Below are 19,837 nucleotides of genomic sequence, written 5' to 3' on the forward strand. Positions count from 1 at the left end.
TAGGAAAATTTTGAAATTACTACGTTCCCCAACAGTGGCATTCGAGCCTAGGTTTTATGGTTTGATGTTATATGCACGAGTAGAACACAAGTGAGTTGTGGGCGATATAAGTCATACTGCCTACCAGCATGTCATACTTTGGTTCGGCGGTATTGTTGGATGAAGCGGCCTAGACCGACATTACGCGTACGCTTACGCGAGACCGGTTCTCCCGACGTGCTTTGCACATAGGTGGCTTGCGGCTGACTGTTTCTCCAACTTTAGTTGAACCGAGTGTGGCTACGCCCGGTCCTTGCGAAGGTTAAAACGGCATAAACTTGACAAACTATCGTTGTGGTTTTGATGCGTAGGTAAGATTGGTTCTTGCTTAAGCCTGTAGCAGCCACGTAAAACTTGCAACAAACAAAGTAGAGGACGTCTAACTTATTTTTTCAGGGCATGTTGTGATGTGATATGGTCAAGACATGATGCTGATTTTATTGTATGAGATGATCATGTTTTGTAACTGGGTTATTGGCAACTGGCAGGAGCCATATGGTTGTCGCTTTATTGTATGCAATGCAATCGCGCTGTAATGCTTTACTTTATCACTAAGCGGTAGCGATAGTCGTGGAAGCATAAGATTGGCGAGACGACAACGATGCTACGATGGAGATCAAGGTGTCGCGCCGGTCACGATGGTGATCATGACGGTGCTTCGGAGATGGAGATCACAGGCACAAGATGATGATGGCCATATCATATCACTTATATTGATTGCATGTGATGTTTATCTTTTATGCATCTTATCTTGCTTTGATTGACGGTAGCATTATAAGATGATCTCTCACTAAAATTATCAAGAAGTGTTCTCCCTGAGTATGCACCGTTGCGAAAGTTCTTCGTGCTGAGACACCACGTGATGATCGGGTGTGATAGGCTCTACGTTCAAATACAACGGGTGCAAAACAGTTGCACATGCGGAATACTCAGGTTATACTTGACGAGCCAAGCATATACAGATATGGCCTCGGAACACGGAGACCGAAAGGTCGAGCGTGAATCATATAGTAGATATGATCAACATAGTGATGTTCACCAATGAAACTACTCCATCTCACGTGATGATCGGACATGGTTTAGTTGATTTGGATCACGTGATCACTTAGAGGATTAGAGGGATGTCTATCTAAGTGGGAGTTCTTAAGTAATATGATTAATTGAACTTTAATTTATCATGAACTTAGTCCTGGTAGTATTAGCATATCTATGTTGTAGATCAATAGCTCGCGTTGTTGCTTTCATATGTTTATTTTGATATGTTCCCAGAGAAAAATTGTGTTGAAAGATGTTAGTAGCAATGATGCGGATTGGATCCGTGATCTGAGGTTTATCCTCATTGCTGCACAGAAGAATTATGTCCTTGATGCACCGCTAGGTGACAGACCTATTGCAGGAGTAGATGCATACGTTATGAACGTTTGGCTAGCTCAATATGATGACTACTTGATAGTTTAGTGCACCATGCTTAACGGCTTAGAATCAGGACTTCAAAGACGTTTTGAACGTCATGGACCATATGAGATGTTCCAGGAGTTGAAGTTAATATTTCAAGCAAATACCCGAGTTGAGAGATATAAAGTCTCCAACAAGAACTATAGCTAAAAGATGGAGGAGAATCGCTCAACTAGTGAGCATGTGCTCAGATTGTCTGGGTACTACAATCGCTTGAATCAAGTGGAAGTTAATCTTCCAGATAAGATAGTGATTGACAGAATTCTCTAGTCACCATCACCAAGTTAGTAGAACTTCGTGATGAACTATAATATGCAAGGGATAACGGAAACAATTCCCAAGCTCTTCGTGATGCTGAAATCGACGAAGGTAGAAATCAAGAAAAACATCAAGTGTTGATGGTTAACAAGACCACTAGTTTTAAGAAAAGGGCAAAGGAAAGAAGGGGAACTTCAAGAAGAACAGCAAGCAAGTTGCTGCTCAAGTGAAGAAGCCCAAGTCTGGTCCTAAGCCTGAGACTAAGTGCTTCTACTGCAAAGGGACTGGTCACTGGAAGCGGAACTACCCCAAGTGATTGGCGGATAAGAAGGATGGCAAAGTGAACATAAGTATATTTGATATACATGTTATTGATGTGTACTTTAGTAGTGTTTATAGCAACCCCTAAGTATTTGATACTAGTTCAGTTGCTAAGATTAGTAACTCGAAACGGGAGTTGCAGAATAAATAGAGACTAGTTAAGGGTGAAGTGACGATGTGTGTTGGAAGTGGTTCCAAGATTGATATGATCATCATCGCACACTCCCTATAATTTCGGGATTAGTGTTGAACCTAAATAAGTGTTATTTGGTGTTTGCATTGAGCATGAATATGATTTGATCTTGTTTATTGCAATACGGTTATTCATTTAAGTTAGAGAACAATTGTTGTTCTGTTTACATGAATAAAACCTTCTATGGTCATACACACCAACAAAAATGGTTTGTTGGATCTCGATTATAGTGATACACATATTCATAATATTGAAGCCAAAAGATGCAAAGTTAATAATGATAGTGCAACTTATTTGTAGCACTGCCGTTTAGGTCATATTGGTGTAAAGCGCATGAAGAAACTCCATGCTGATGGGATTTTGGAATCACTTGATTATGAATCACTTGATGCTTGCGAACCATGCCTCATGGGCAAGATGACTAAGACTCCGTTCTCCGGAGCGAGCAACCGACTTATTGGAAATAATACATACTGATGTATGCGGTCCGATGAGTGTTAAGGTCACGGCAAGTATCGTTATTTTCTGAACTTCACAGATGATTTGAGCAGATATGGGTATATCTACTTGATGAAACATAAGTCTGAAACATTTGAAAAGTTCAAAGAATTTCAGAGTGAAGTGAAAAATCATCGTAACAAGAAAAAAAGTTTCTACGATCTGATCGTAGAGAAGAGTATTTGAGTTACGAGTTTGGCCTTCAGTTAAAAACAATGTGAAATAGTTTCACTACTCATGCCACCTGGAACACCACAATGTAATGGTGTGTCCGAACGTCATAACCGTACTTTATTAGATATGGTGCGATCTATGATGTCTCTTACTGATCTACCACTATCGTTTTGGGGTTATGCATTAGAGACAGCTGCATTCACGTTAAATAGGGCACCATCTAAATCCGTTGAGACGACACCGTATGAACTATGGTTTGGCAAGAAACCTAAGCTGTCGTTTCTTAAAGTTTGAGGTTGCAATGCTTATGTGAAAAAGTTTCAACCTGATAAGCTCAAACCCAAATCGGAGAAGTGCGTCTTCATAGGATACCCAAAAGAAAATGTTGGGTACACCTTCTATCACAGATCCAAAGGCAAGACATTCGTTGCTAAGAATGGATCCTTTCTAGAGAAGGAGTTTCTCTCGAAAGAAGTAAGTGGGAGGAAAGTAGAACTTGATGAGGTAACTGTACCTGCTCCCTTATTGGAAAGTAGTTCATCACAGAAATCTGTTCTTGTGACTACTACACAATTAGTGAGGAAGCTAATGATGATGATCATGTAACTTCATATCAAGTTACTACCGAATCTCGTAGGTAAACCAGAGTGAGATCCGCACCAGAGTGGTACGGTAATCCTGTTCTGGAAGTCATGTTACTAGACCATGACAAACTTGCGAACTATGAGGAAGCGATGATGAGCCCAGATTCCGTGAAATGGTTTGAAGCCATGAAATCTGAGATATGATCCATGTATGAGAACAAAGTATGGCCTTTGATGGATTTGCCGATGATCGGCAAGCCATAGAAAATAAATGGATCTTCAAGAGGAAGACAGATGCTGATAGTAGTGTTACTATCTACAAAGCTAGACTTGTCGAAAAAGGTTTTTGACAAAGTTCAAGGTGTTGACTACGATGAAATTTTCTCACTCGTAGCGATGCTTAAGTCTGTCCAAATCATGTTAGTAATTGCCGCATTTTATGAAATCTGGCAAATGGATAAACAAAACTGCATTCCTTAATGGATTTATTAAAGAAGAGTTGTATATGATGCAACCAGAAGGTTTTGTCAATCCGAAAGATGCTAACAAAATGTGCAAGCTCCAGCGATCCATCTGTGAACTGGTGCAAGCATCTCGGAGTTGGAATATACGCTTTGATGAGTTGATCAAAGCATATAGTTTTATACAGACTTGCGGTGAAGCCTGTATTTACAAGAAGGTGAGTGGGAGCACTACAACATTTCTGATAAGTATATGTGAATGACATATTGTTGATCGGAAATAATGTAGAATTATTCTGTAAAGCATAAATGAGTGTTTGAAAGGAGTTTTTCAAAGAAAGACTTCGGTGAAGCTGCTTACATATTGAGCTTCAAGATCTATAGAGATAGATCAAGACGCTTGATAAGTTTTTTCAATGAGTACATACCTTGACAAGATTTTGAAGTAGTTCAAAATGGAACAGTCAAAGAAAGAGTTCTTGTCTGTGTCATAAGGTGTGAAATTGAGTAAGACTCAAAGCCCGACCACGACAGAAGATAGAAAGAGAATGAAAGTCATTCCCTATGCCTCAGCCATAGGTTCTATAAAGTATGCCATGCTGTGTACCAGATCTATTGTATACCCTACACTGATTGGCATGGGAATACAATAGTGATCTAGGAGTAGATCACTGGACAACGGTCAAAATTATCCTTAGTGGAATAAGGATATGTTTCTTGATTATGGAGGTGACAAAAAGGTTCGCCGTAAAGGGTTACGTCGATGCAAGTTTTGACACTGATCTGGATGACTCTAAGTCTCGATCTAGATACATATTGAAAGTGGGAGCAATTAGCTAGAGTAGCTCCGCGCAGAGCATTGTAGACATAGAAAATTGCAAAATACATAACGGATCTGAATGTGAAAGACCGTTGACTAAGATTCTCTCACAAGCAAAACATGATCACACCTTGGTACTCTTTGGGTGTTAATCACATAGCGATGTGAACTAGATTACCGAATCTAGTAAACCCTTTGGGTGTTCGTCACATGGCGATGTGAACTATGGGTGTTAATCACATGATGATGTGAACTATCGATGTTAATCACATGGTGATGTGATCTAGATTATTGACTCTAGTGCAAGTGGGAGACTGAAGGAAATATGCCCTAGAGGCAATAATAAAGTTATTATTTATTTCCTTATATCATGACAAATGTTATTATTCATGCTAGAATTGTATTAACCGGAAACATAATACTTGTGTGAATACATAGACAAACAAAGTGTCACTAGTATGCCTCTACTTGACTAGCTCGTTAATCGAAGATGGTTATGTTTCCTAACCATAAACAAAAGAGTTGTTATTTGATTAACGGGATCACATCATTAGGAGAATGATGTGATTGACATGACCCATTCCATTAGCTTAGCACCCGATCGTTTAGTATGTTGCTATTGCTTTCTTCATGACTTATACATGCCGATGACTATGAGATTATGCAACTCCCGTTTGCCGGAGGAACACTTTGTGTGCTACCAAACGTCACAATGTAACTGGGTGATTATAAAGGAGCTCTACAGGTGTCTCCAAAGGTACATGTTGGGTTGGCGTATTTCGAGATTAGGATTTGTCACTCCGATTGTCGGAGAGGTATCTCTGGGCCCTCTCGGTAATGCACACCACTTAAGCCTTGCAAGCATTGCAACTAATGAGTTAGTTGCGGGATGATGTATTACAGAACGAGTAAAGAGACTTGCCGGTAACGAGATTGAACTAGTTATTGGATACCGACGATCAAATCTCGGGCAAGTAACATACCGATGACAAAGGGAACAACGTATGTTGTTATGCGGTCTGACCGATAAAGATCTTCGTAGAATATGTAGGAGCCAATATGGGCATTCAGGTCCCGCTATTGGTTATTGACCGGAGACATGTCTCGGTCATGTCTACATCGTTCTCGAACCCGTAGGGTCCGCACGCTTAAGGTTTCGATCATAGTTATATTATGAGTTTATGAGTTTTGATGTACCAAAGGAGTTCGGAGTCCCGGATGAGATCGGGGACATGACGAGGAGTCTCGAAATGGTCGAGACGTAAAGATTGATATATTGGACGACTATATTCGGACATCGGAAAGGTTCCGAGTGATTCGGGTATTTTTCGGAGTACCGGGTAGTTACGGGAGAAGCAATGAGCCTTGATGGGCTTTAGTGGGAAGAGGAGAAAGGGCCAAGGGGCTGCTGCGCACCCCCTCCCCTCTAGTCCGAATTGGACTAGGGAAAAGGGGGCCGGCCACCTTTCCTTCTCCTCCACTTCCTTCTCCCTTCCTCCCCTCTTGGTGGACTCCTACTAGGACTTGGAGTCCTAGTAGGACTCCACATCCTGGCCGCACCAATTGCCTTGGCCGGCCTCCTCCTCCTCCATCCTTTATATACTGAGGCAAGGGGCACCCCATGAACACAAGTTGATCTTCGTGATCGTTCCTTAGCCGTGTGCGGTGCCCCCCTCCACCATATTCCACCTTGGTCATATTGCAGCGGTGCTTAGGCAAAGCCCTGTGACGATAGAACATCAAGATCGTCACCACGCCGTCGTGCTGACGGAACTCCTCCCCGACGCTTTGCTGGATTGGAGCCCGGGGATCGTCATCGAGCTGAACGTGTGCTAGAACTCGGAGGTGCCGTAGTTTCGGTGCTTGATCGATCGGGCCGTGGAGACGTACGACTACATCAACCAAACGCTTCCATTGTCGATCTACAAGGGTACGTAGATCACACTCTCCCCTCTTATTGCTATACATCACCATGATCTTGCGTGTGCGTAGGAAAATTTTGAAATTACTACGTTCCCCAACAGGCAGTACCCGTTTTCATGGAGGCTAGCGCCCGGTCAATTTGCTCCGGTAGGAAGGACAGGGCCAAACCTGCATTTTCTGCCTGGGAGACCCGTTCGGAAGGATCCCACAAATCCTCCTGAAGATTAAGTTTTTTCTCCTCGGCCATCCCCAGCAACCCAATGAAGAAATCATAAATATGGCTGCGAATCTCAGCCTGGGTGACCAAGATCCTATCATCATTGTTAAGGCGGAGGATAGAAATTTTACGTTTTCTCTCGTTAGCAAACGCGTGAAAGTATCCCGTGTTTGCATCTCCTTTAGTCACCCATTTAACGCCGCCCCTACGACGCCAATACTCCTCTTCGGCTCTTAGGATACTAAGAACTTGATCTTCCAGCGCATACCTATGAGCCCATTCCTGCTCTGAGAAAGATCGCACGTCCGCCGCCAAATCAAGCGTCGCAATCTCCTCCGTAAGCCTGGCGCGCTCCTTTTTGGAATTGCTACCATGGTTTGCTCCCCATCCCCTGAGAAACACACGCAACTTGGCCGCAGCCGTGGTCCAAAACTCAGTCGGGCCCCTTTGGGGACCCATTTGAGACATAATAGTAGCCCACCGCTCTCGTAACATGTCCTCAAAGCCCTCTGCTTCGAACCAAGCTGTTATGAAATAAAACCTACTACTGCGACGGATCTCATCCTCCCCTGAGCAAAAGATAAGCGGGATGTGATTGGAGCTAATCCTGGTCTCTGCCACTAACAAGCACAGTGGAAAAAGCGCTTCCCACTCCGGCATGAAAAACACTCTATCGAGAACACATCTAACCGGGTGTAACTGTTTGTTTGTCCACGTAAATCTCGCCCCCGCACGCGCAGCCTCTCGCAAAGAAGCCGCCGCGATCGCATTGTTGAAAAGCATCACCCTAGAGCAATCCACATTGACGTTGTTCTTGTCCACGCCCGAGCGAATCAAGTTAAAATCTCCCCACACGATGACCGAGAGGTTCGCTGCTGAAAGTGCAACTATCCCTAGGTGGTTTTGGTAATTCATAACAACATATAGCTCATTGAGCTAATGCTATTCCAAGATGACTATTTCAGGAAAGCTCAATGATTGGCATGGCATGGATGTGAAAGTGGAACCCTCAAAATGCTAAGGACAAAGGATTGGCTCAAGCTCAAAAGCTCAAGACTCTTCATTTTATATTTTAGTGATCCAAGATCACATTGAGTCTTTAGGAAAAGCCAATACTATCAAGGAGGGATGAGGTGTTGCTTAATGAGCCTCTTGCTTCATGTGCTTAGTGATATGCTCCAAAACCCTCAACTACTTTCCCATATCCAAATATGACCTAAACCCTAAGCCAAACTTGGTCCTACCGATTCTTCCTATCCGGCGCCACCGAGTTTCACTTGTCATAAGCCACTGCCAAACCCTAGCAATTCGGTTCTACCGATAGGGATCTCGGTCTCACCGAGATGGGATTGCAAACTCTCTGTTTCCCTTTCGTAACTTTTCGGTCTCACCGAAAGAGCGAATCGGTCCCACCGAGATTGCAATGTAAATTCAGTGTTTCCTTTTTGTAACATTTCGGTCTCACCGAAAGAGCAAATCGGTCCCACCGAGTTTGCCTGACCAACTCTCTGGTTAGCTAATTACCAAATTCGGTCTCACCGAGTTTGTGCAATCGGTCTCATCGAGATTACGTTATGCCCAAAACCTAACCATATCGGTCCTACCGAGTTGCATGTCAGTCCCACCGAAAATCTCTAACGGTCACTAGGTTTACATTTTCGGTCCGACCGAGTTTGTTGATTCGGTCCCACCGAGATTGGAAAACTGTGTGTAACGGTTGGATTTTGTGTGGAGACTATATATACCCCTCCACCTCCTCTTCATTCGTGGAGAGAGCCATCAGAACACATACACAATTCCAACTCATATGTTCTGAGAGAGAACCACCTACTCATGTGTTGAGACCAAGATATTCCATTCCTACTATATGAATCTTGATCTCTAGCCTTCCCAAGTTGCTTTCCACTCAAATCTTCTTTCCACAAAATCCAAATCCTATGAGAGAGAGTTGAGTGTTGGGGAGACTATCATTTGAAGCACAAGAGCAAGGAGTTCATTACCTACACACCATTTGTTACTTCTTGGAGAGTGGTGTCTCCTAGATTGGCTAGGTGTCACTTGGGAGCCTCCGACAAGATTGTGGAGTTGAACCAAGGAGTTTGTAAGGGCAAGGAGATCGCCTACTTCGTGAAGATCTACCGCTAGTGAGGCAAGTCCTTCGTGGCCGATGGCCATGGTGGGATAGACAAGGTTGCTTCTTGGTGGACCCTTTGTGGGTGGTTGCTTCTTCGTGGACCCTTCGTGGGTGGAGCCCTCCGTGGACTCGCGCAACCGTTACCCTTTGTGGGTGGAGCCCTTCGTGGACTCGCGCAACCGTTACCCTTTGTGGGTTGAAGTCTCCATCAACGTGGATGTAGGATAGCACCACCTATCCGAACCACGGGAAAAACATCCGTGTCTCCAATTGCGTTTGAATTCTCCAAACCCTTCCCTTTACATTCTTGCAAGTTGCATGCTTTACTTTCCGCTGCCAATATACTCTTTGCATGCTTGCTTGAATTGTGTGATGATTGCTTGACTTGTCCTACAATAGCTAAAATCTGCCAAGAACTAAAATTGGGAAAAGGTTAAGTTTTTATTTGGTCAAGTAGTCTAATCACCCCCCTCTAGACATACTTTCGATCCTACAAAGTGGTATCAGAGCTTTGGTCTCCATTTGCTTTGATCTCCATAGCTTTTGGTGGTCATAGCCTTGGTTTCACAACCTAGGAGAGTATGGCGTCTAGCGAGGGAAATTATCACCGTAGAGGTCCTTACTTTGATGGTACTAATTTTGCTAGTTGGAAGCATAAAATGAAAATGCATATTCTTGGACATAACCCCGCCGTTTGGGCTATTGTGTGTGTTGGTTTGCAAGATCAACTAAAATCTATCTCTTGAGAATGCAAAGGAAATTTGGGACACTTTGATTGATATGCACGAAGGTACCGACTCCGTCAAGGAATCCAAGTTGGATGTGCTTCAAAGTCAACTTGACAAGTTCAAAATGAAGGATGGTGAAGGTGTCGCTGAAATGTACTCTAGGCTTGCTCTCATCACAAATGAGATTGCCGGCTTAGGAAGTGAAGAGATGACCGATAGATTCATCATCAAGAAGATTCTAAGAGCCTTGGATGGAAAATATGATACCGTGTGCACATTGATCCAAATGATGCCCAATTACAAAGATCTCAAGCCAACGGAGGTGATTGGAAGAATTGTTGCTCATGAGATGTCACTAGGATAAAGAGACTTCACAACAAAGTCAAGTGGTGCCTTACAAAGCCTCATGTGAAGCCCCTCATCATCAAGTGAGAAACAAGACTTCAATGAAGAATTGAGTCTTAATGGTGAAGAACTTCAACAAGTTCTACAAGAGTAGAAGCAAAGATAGAAGCTTCAAGTCAAGGTCCTACAATGACAAAAGATCTTCTAGTCGAGAGCGAAACTGCTACAGTTGTGGAAGACCCGGACACTATTCCAATGAGTGTACGGCTCCCTACAAGAGAAGAGAAGATTCTCAAAAAAGAAGAAGCAAAGAATCACCACCAAGAGAGAGAAGGAGTAGAGATGATCGTTATGAACGAAGATACTCACGGAGAAGCAAGGATTCGGAAAGGAAGGAAAAATCATCAAGAGCTACACAAGATCGAAGACATCAAGCTCAGTTGGTGAATGGGTATCCGGTTCCGACTCCGACACCTCCGAGAGAAGGTATCACTCCGACTCCAACTATACTCAAGATGAAGGTGTTGCCGGTCTTGCACTTGTGTCATCCAACTCCTACGACATATTTGACTCACCAAATGAAGGAATTGGAAGATGCTTCATGGCCAAAGGTCCTAAGGTAACACACCCCGAGTATGTTGATTTCAATAGTGATGAAGATGACTTGTTAGGTGATGATTTGCTTGTTGACAACTCTAGTGATGAATACTATGATGAAACATCAATTAATCATGCTAATAAAGATAAAACGAATGACAATGATAAGGAGAAGATTGAGTCTCTAACTAAAGAACTAAACACTCTTAAGTTAGCTCATGAAACTATCTTCGAAGATCATCGAGAACTTTTAAGAGCTCATGAGAAATTACACTTTGAAAAGCTCAATCTTGAGCAAGAGCATGAGTTCTTAAAAGCAATCAATGATGATCTCCGCAAGAAAAGTTCTTCTTACATTGCCAAGCGTTTACTCTTATCCACTTACATGCCTCAAGTCAAGTCTAGTAACAAGAACAAGAAAGATTCTTTCTCTAGCAGTAACAATGATCATGCTAAATCCAATATTGTTGCTTCTAGTAGTTCTCTTGATTCCACTAATGATTCTCTTAGCCAAGTTACACTTGAGCAAGAAAATAGCTTATTGAAGGGAATTATAGAGAAAGTAGTGTACAAAAGCCTTGCCGGGAGCAAGCAATTCGAGGAAATTGTGCGCAAGCAAGGAATGCACCGGAAGAATCAAGGTGTTGGTTTTGAACGAAAGTTCAATGCCAATGGAGTTGAGTGGGAAGAAGATCAATACCCCAAGACAAAGTTTGTTCCTCAACAAGAGAAGTATGATACTTCTTTCAAAGGGACACAAGCTCAAGATGATCTTCCACCACAAGACTACAAGCAAAAAGGCAAGGACAAGCTTCAAGAGGAAATTGATGCATTTGAAGAAGCTCCTAAGACCTTAGTCAAGTGGATTCCCAAGACTACTTCAAGTTCCACTTCATCAAGTACGACTACAACTCCAAGGATTCCCATCAAGATGATGTGGATCCAAAAGAAGAAGAACTAGAGAGTTCTTGAGGGTGACTCCGCCAACATACTTCACTCTTATCATTTTGGCAAGAACAAGTGCAATCAACTTCCACATCTTGCACTAGTTCAAGGAGTCACAAACCCTCTTGTTGGTAAGATAAGGGACAAGGTAACCTAAAAGTTTTCATGGACATCATCTTGTGTGTGCATCGCTCTATGTCTATGGATATCCTTGTTTGTTCCTTGTGGGACTAACCCATGTAGGTATTGAAAGTGCAATTCACTCAAATGGATAGCTCCAAGTGATCTACATCAACATTGAGCATCCACATCTTCAACATCTACATGAAGTCATCATCGACAAAACCCGAGGTTAGTTCATCCCTCTAAGGGGGGATATCACATCTAGGGGGAGCTTTACTCTAAGACTTGAGCTAAAGCAACTCTAAAGATGTGAACACAACAATGCTTTATGTAAAAGTGGTAACCCCACTTGAGCTTAAACGATGAGTATGACCTATGATCAAGTGTTCTCACTTGACTCATAAGTCAATATACTCATATATAGATGACCCTGTCATCGCAAATTGCTTGATAGATGCTAGAATTGGTTGTGCATGCCTTGTCACATATTTCATTTGCCATCTTATTGTGTGAGCATGCTGGTTGCATATTTTACTCATTCGAGGACATCCACTTGTTGTTTTGATTGTTTGGTTTTATTTCCTTTTGCCAAGTGGATGGACAAGAATGCCTAAGAACCTCCTCTAGCTATCTATGCTTTTCTCGTCTCAAACTCTATTCATGCTACATCACAAAATTTGATCAAGTCAGATTCGAACCACTCTGTGTGAGGAGCGCTCGGAGTCCCTGATTCGTCATAGACTTAAACTTCCGAAACCTCTTTATGATTCTCGGTCTGACCGATACCCCACTTTCGGTCCTACCGAGATCATTAAGTTGATCTAGGTTTTCGATCTCGGTGCAACCGATTTGAACCTTTCGGTCACACCGAGTTTCAGTAACTGCTTGCAGTTATGAATCTTGGTGCCACCGAGTTGTTCCACTCGGTCACACCGACAGGGTCGGGCTATATATAGTCACGGGCAAAAATTTGGAAATTTCTCCGAACCCCTTCGCCCGCGCGATAGCCTGCTCTGCCAACTTGGTCTCCGGATCGTCTCCTCGCCGCCAGCCGCCTCCAGTCGCTGGTCTCCGTCGCCGTCAATGGAATTCTACCCCGCCGTAGCCGCCGTAGCGAGTCTCCGCCGAACTAGGGTATGGACTCGATCTTTGTGCTATTCTCCAATCTGATTCTTAGCACATTGTGATCATCATGATTCTTGCCATGATTGAAACACTCCTATCCAGTCAATGCGCTCGTAGATTAGGTTTGATTCGAAAAATTTAGGGTTAGGTTTCCGCCGAAACCATCTCGGACCCACCGAGTTGAAAAACTCGGTCCCACCGATTTGGCTTATGGCATTGCACAAGTGAGACTCGGTCTGACCAAGAATTACTTATCGGTGTGACCGATTTTGGAACTTTGTGAAACCCTAGCAGTCTCGGTGCCACCGAACTGTGACTCGGTCTGACCGAGTTCACTAGTTTAGGTGCCAAAACTTCTTCGGTATCACCGAGTTTAAAAATCGGTAGATCCGAGATGATTTCAGTGGGAAACTAAAACTATATTTTTGGATCATTCTTTTGCAAAAATCTCTGCATTTTGTGATGCTCATCTATTCTACCTCATCTATAAACTGTTCACAGGGTCAGCAGTCAGCTTGTTCATCATGTCAGACCAGAGTGACAGCCAGAATGTGTCAGAACAGCAAGTGCACATGAGTGAGGGCACTAGTCCCTCCAGCTCTTCATATGATGGCAGCAGAAGTACCCCTAGCAATCTGCCAAAAGCTGCCACTAGACAGAGGAAGAAGAGAACTTCAGATTCTGAAGATGAAGATTATGTGGCAGAGGAAGAGGCCACATCAAAGAGAGTTGAGCCAGCACAGGGCACAAAGCCAGGCTTAAAGATCAAAAGGCCAGCAGGCAGGCAGCCTATGTCAAAGGCTAGAGCTTCAACTGAAAAGCCTGCACCCAAAGAGCCAGTTGCTGCTGAAGGCAAGAAGAGGAAGGAAAGGGTCAAGAAGACCGTAGCCAGAGTGCTTGGAAAGGCTTCCATCATGGAAGAGGAAGAGGAAGAAGAGGTTGCTGCACCAGCACCTAAGGCACCTAAGCTTATGGGTGATGCTATCAGGACAGGGGCTGCCACATCTAAGCCCAAAGAAGCACCCAAAGCTGCCTCCAAGCCCAAGTTTGCACCAAAGAGAAATACAAGGAGCATCCCAGCTGCTGAGAAGAACAAGGCCCCAGTGCCCGAGACTGTTGCTGCAGAAGATGATGAAGAGCAAGTTCAAAGAAAACTCAAGCCCAAGATCCCAGACCACAACGATGCTCATCCTGTGGCTGAGGATATTAAGCTCAGGAGAGACTCAGGGCTGAGGAAGTGGAGAGAAGCAGATCCATATGCTTCAAGGAGGAGGACTGCTGTTGACTACAGATTTCACACCAAGGAACAACAGGACTTCTATGAGACAGTGCTGCTAGACAAGAAGCCCATAGTTTGTGACATGAGATGGGTTGATTGGGAGTACATGAAGGAAAATGAGGAATACTACCCTGGAGTGTATGACAGCTTTAGTGCTTGTCGAGTTGCAGACTTTGTTGGGCAGAAGCTCACAAAGTGGAACGAGGAGCTTATCATGCAATTCTACTCCACAGCACACTTCTATCCAGATGGTAGGATCACATGGATGTCTGAAGGTACGAGGTACCAATCTACAGTTGCTGAATGGGCTCAGCTGATTAATGCCCCAGAGGAGCAAGCAGATGACTTGGACATTTATGCCAAGAAGAAGATGGACCACAACTCTATGTCCAATATGTACAAGGAGATTCCAAATGAAGCACTTGACACGTTCAAATTTGGCTCAGTGCATTATCTTTTGTCAGGGCTGCCAACAATCAATTGGATACTGAGGCACACCTTATTGCCCAAGTCTGGAGATCACAAGATGATCAGAGGCCATGCGATCAATTTGCTACATATCTTTGATGTGCCACAAAAGTTCAAGGTGATGAGCCTCATGGTAGAGACCATCAAGAGGACAGTAGCTGATCAGAAGAGGAGCTGTGGATATGCCCCACAGATTCAGGAGCTCATCAACTCCAAGATGGGCACGGGCATATACTTATTGGATAAGGAACACTTGCCCATCCGTCCAGAATTTGAAGATAATCAAGTAGTCATGACTGAGAATGAGCCATCATCTGCCCTCACAAAGTGGAACGAGGAGCTTATCATGCAATTCTACTCCACAGCACACTTCTATCCAGATGGTAGGATCACATGGATGTCTGAAGGTACGAGGTACCAATCTACAGTTGCTGAATGGGCTCAGCTGATTAATGCCCCAGAGGAGCAAGAAGATGACTTGGACATTTATGCCAAGAAGAAGATGGACCACAACTCTATGTCCAATATGTACAAGGAGATTCCAAATGAAGCACTTGACACGTTCAAATTTGGCTCAGTGCATTATCTTTTGTCAGGGCTGCCAACAATCAATTGGATACTGAGGCACACCTTATTGCCCAAGTCTGGAGATCACAAGATGATCAGAGGCCATGCGATCAATTTGCTACATATCTTTGATGTGCCACAAAAGTTCAAGGTGATGAGCCTCATGGTAGAGACCATCAAGAGGACAGTAGCTGATCAGAAGAGGAGCTGTGGATATGCCCCACAGATTCAGGAGCTCATCAACTCCAAGATGGGCACGGGCATATACTTATTGGATAAGGAACACTTGCCCATCCGTCCAGAATTTGAAGATAATCAAGTAGTCATGACTGAGAATGAGCCATCATCTGCCCAAGCACAAGCCAAGAAGGAGAAGGCAAGGAAGGAGAAAGCTGCCAAGATGCCTACTCAAGAGGAGGCATCTGAATATTTCTTGAAGACCAAACAAGAGCAGCTTGGTTACCTGATTGCATCCACCCTGCGGATTGAGAAAGGACTAGCCATCCTAACTCAGAACCAGGCAAGCCTAGAGAGAATCATGGAACAAAAGTTCTATGACTTGGATGTCAAGGTGACAGAGATTCAGACTGAAGTGGAGCAGCTCTAGGATGACATGCAGGAGAGGAGAGGCAGGACTACAACTGATGCATTTGCCAGAGTGCCACAAGGTCCGAGGTCGTCTGCAGTGCCAGTTGCTGACACCAGAGCCACCACGTCTGCACCAGCTACAGCCTCAGTTCCACCAGCTCCAGCATCTACTTCAGCTCCAACTCCAGCATCTACTTCAGCTCCAACTCCAGCGTCTACTTCAGCGTCTACGGAAGCCTTCGTCCTTTGAGTGATCCGGACTCCACCACCACCAGAAGATCAAGCCTGAGCGTCGATCTAGCACTATGCATTTTCTAGGAACTTTTTGGTAACTTGTTGCCAAAGGGGGAGAAAAATGTATAGATCATAGGCTTCGAGAGAGAGAGTGTGTTGCTTTTTTTTTTCTCTCTTGCTTTATTTGGTGGTTTTTCGAACTTTGTTTGCTTTTGAGTGCTTGAGATACTATGTCATTATCTGTGAGACATTGATGATCATGTGTTTGATCATAAGCTACACTTAATGCTTGCTTAATGCTATTATCTTATCTATCTTATGTGATCTTTCACTTTTCTTAGTGATGAGTGCATGTATTTCATTCTTATCATTTTAAGTGCTCCACCAAGATGTATGTGACATGGAAGAGTAACCCATGACTCTAACTCCTTGTGCATTTGCAGTCCAAAGCAAATTTTAAATATGCACAATTTTAGGGGGAGCTCTTACTTATCACATACTTCTCAAAGCGACGATATATTTCATGCTTATTATCATTTGTCAAAGCTTTGATCTATATGTTGGCATCAATTACCAAAAAGGGGGAGATTGAAAGTGCAACTATCCCTAGGTGGTTTTGGTAATTCATAACAACATATAGCTCATTGAGCTAATGCTATTCCAAGATGACTATTTTAGGAAAGCTCAATGATTGGCATGGCATGGATGTGAAAGTGGAACCCTCAAAATGCTAAGGACAAAGGATTGGCTCAAGCTCAAAAGCTCAAGACTCTTCATTTTATATTTTAGTGATCCAAGATCACATTGAGTCTTTAGGAAAAGCCAATACTATCAAGGAGGGATGAGGTGTTGCTTAATGAGCCTCTTGCTTCATGTGCTTAGTGATATGCTCCAAAACCCTCAACTACTTTCCCATATCCAAATATGACCTAAACCCTAAGCCAAACTCGGTCCTACCGATTCTTCCTATCCGGCGCCACCGAGTTTCACTTGTCATAAGCCACTGCCAAACCCTAGCAATTCGGTTCTACCGATAGGGATCTCGGTCTCACCGAGATGGGATTGCAAACTCTCTGTTTCCCTTTCGTAACTTTTCGGTCTCACCGAAAGAGCGAATCGGTCCCACCGAGATTGCAATGTAAATTCAGTGTTTCCTTTTTGTAACATTTCGGTCTCACCGAAAGAGCAAATCGGTCCCACCGAGTTTGCCTGACCAACTCTCTGGTTAGCTAATTACCAAATTCGGTCTCACCGAGTTTGTGTAATCGGTCTCACCGAGATTACGTTATGCCCAAACCCTAACCATATCGGTCCTACCGAGTTGCATGTCAGTCCCACCGAAAATCTCTAACGGTCACTAGGTTTACATTTTCGGTCCGACCGAGTTTGTTGATTCGGTCCCACCGAGATTGGAAAACTGTGTGTAACGGTTGGATTTTGTGTGGAGACTATATATACCCCTCCACCTCCTCTTCATTCGTGGAGAGAGCCATCAGAACACATACACAATTCCAACTCATATGTTCTGAGAGAGAACCACCTACTCATGTGTTGAGACCAAGATATTCCATTCCTACTATATGAATCTTGATCTCTAGCCTTCCCAAGTTGCTTTCCACTCAAATCTTCTTTCCACAAAATCCAAATCCTATGAGAGAGAGTTGAGTGTTGGGGAGACTATCATTTGAAGCACAAGAGCAAGGAGTTCATTACCTACACACCATTTGTTACTTCTTGGAGAGTGGTGTCTCCTAGATTGGCTAGGTGTCACTTGGGAGCCTCCGACAAGATTGTGGAGTTGAACCAAGGAGTTTGTAAGGGCAAGGAGATCGCCTACTTCGTGAAGATCTACCGCTAGTGAGGCAAGTCCTTCGTGGCCGATGGCCATGGTGGGATAGACAAGGTTGCTTCTTGGTGGACCCTTTGTGGGTGGTTGCTTCTTCGTGGACCCTTCGTGGGTGGAGCCCTCCGTGGACTCGCGCAACCGTTACCCTTTGTGGGTGGAGCCCTTCGTGGACTCGCGCAACCGTTACCCTTTGTGGGTTGAAGTCTCCATCAACGTGGATGTAGGATAGCACCACCTATCCGAACCACGGGAAAAACATCCGTGTCTCCAATTGCGTTTGAATTCTCCAAACCCTTCCCTTTACATTCTTGCAAGTTGCATGCTTTACTTTCCGCTGCCAATATACTCTTTGCATGCTTGCTTGAATTGTGTGATGATTGCTTGACTTGTCCTACGATAGCTAAAATCTGCCAAGAACTAAAATTGGGAAAAGGTTAAGTTTTTATTTGGTCAAGTAGTCTAATCACCCCCCTCTAGACATACTTTCGATCCTACAAGTGGTATCAGAGCTTTGGTCTCCATTTGCTTTGATCTCCATAGCTTTTGGTGGTCATAGCCTTGGTTTCACAACCTAGGAGAGTATGGCGTCTAGCGAGGGAAATTATCACCGTAGAGGTCCCTACTTTGATGGTACTAATTTTGCTAGTTGGAAGCATAAAATGAAAATGCATATTCTTGGACATAACCCCGCCGTTTGGGCTATTGTGTGTGTTGGTTTGCAAGGTGACTTCTTTGATGGGAAAGAACCAAACCGTGAAGCTACCGCGGATGAGTTGAAGATGTTGCAATACAATGCTCAAGCTTGTGATATTCTCTTCAACGGATTGTGTCCCGAAGAATTCAACAAAATCAGCCGTCTTGAGAATGCAAAGGAAATTTGGGACACTTTGATTGATATGCACGAAGGTACCGACTCCGTCAAGGAATCCAAGTTGGATGTGCTTCAAAGTCAACTTGACAAGTTCAAAATGAAGGATGGTGAAGGTGTCGCTGAAATGTACTCTAGGCTTGCTCTCATCACAAATGAGATTGCCGGCTTAGGAAGTGAAGAGATGACCGATAGATTCATCATCAAGAAGATTCTAAGAGCCTTGGATGGAAAATATGATACCGTGTGCACATTGATCCAAATGATGCCCAATTACAAAGATCTCAAGCCAACGGAGGTGATTGGAAGAATTGTTGCTCATGAGATGTCACTTAAGGATAAAGAGGAACTTCACAACAAGTCAAGTGGTGCCTATAAAGCCTCATGTGAAGCCCCCACATCATCAAGTGAGAAACAAGACTTCAATGAAGAATTGAGCTTAATGGTGAAGAACTTCAACAAGTTCTACAAGAGTAGAAGCAAAGATAGAAGCTTCAAGTCAAGGTCCTACAATGACAAAAGATCTTCTAATCGAGAGCGAAACTGCTACAGTTGTGGAAGACCCGGACACTATTCCAATGAGTGTACGGCTCCCTACAAGAGAAGAGAAGATTCTCCAAAAAGAAGAAGCAAAGAATCACCACCAAGAGAGAGAAGGAGTAGAGATGATCGTTATGAACGAAGATACTCACGGAGAAGTAAGGATTCGGAAAGGAAGGAAAAATCATCAAGGAGCTACACAAAACGAAGACATCAAGCTCATGTTGGTGAATGGGTATCCGGCTCCGACTCCGACAGCCACTCCGAGAGAAGTTATCACTCCGACTCCGAAGATACTCAAGATGAAGGTGTTGCCGGTCTAGCACTTGTGTCAACCAACTCCTACGACATATTTGACTCACCAAATGAAGGAATTGGAAGATGCTTCATGGCCAAAGGTCCTAAGGTAACACACCCCGAGTATGTTGATTTCAATAGTGATGAAGATGACTTGTTAGGTGATGATTTGCTTGTTGACAACTCTAGTGATGAATACTATGATGAAAC

The sequence above is a fragment of the Triticum urartu genome, chromosome 7 (assembly GCF_003073215.2).
Source record: "Triticum urartu cultivar G1812 chromosome 7, Tu2.1, whole genome shotgun sequence".
Lineage (NCBI taxonomy): Eukaryota > Viridiplantae > Streptophyta > Magnoliopsida > Poales > Poaceae > Triticum > Triticum urartu.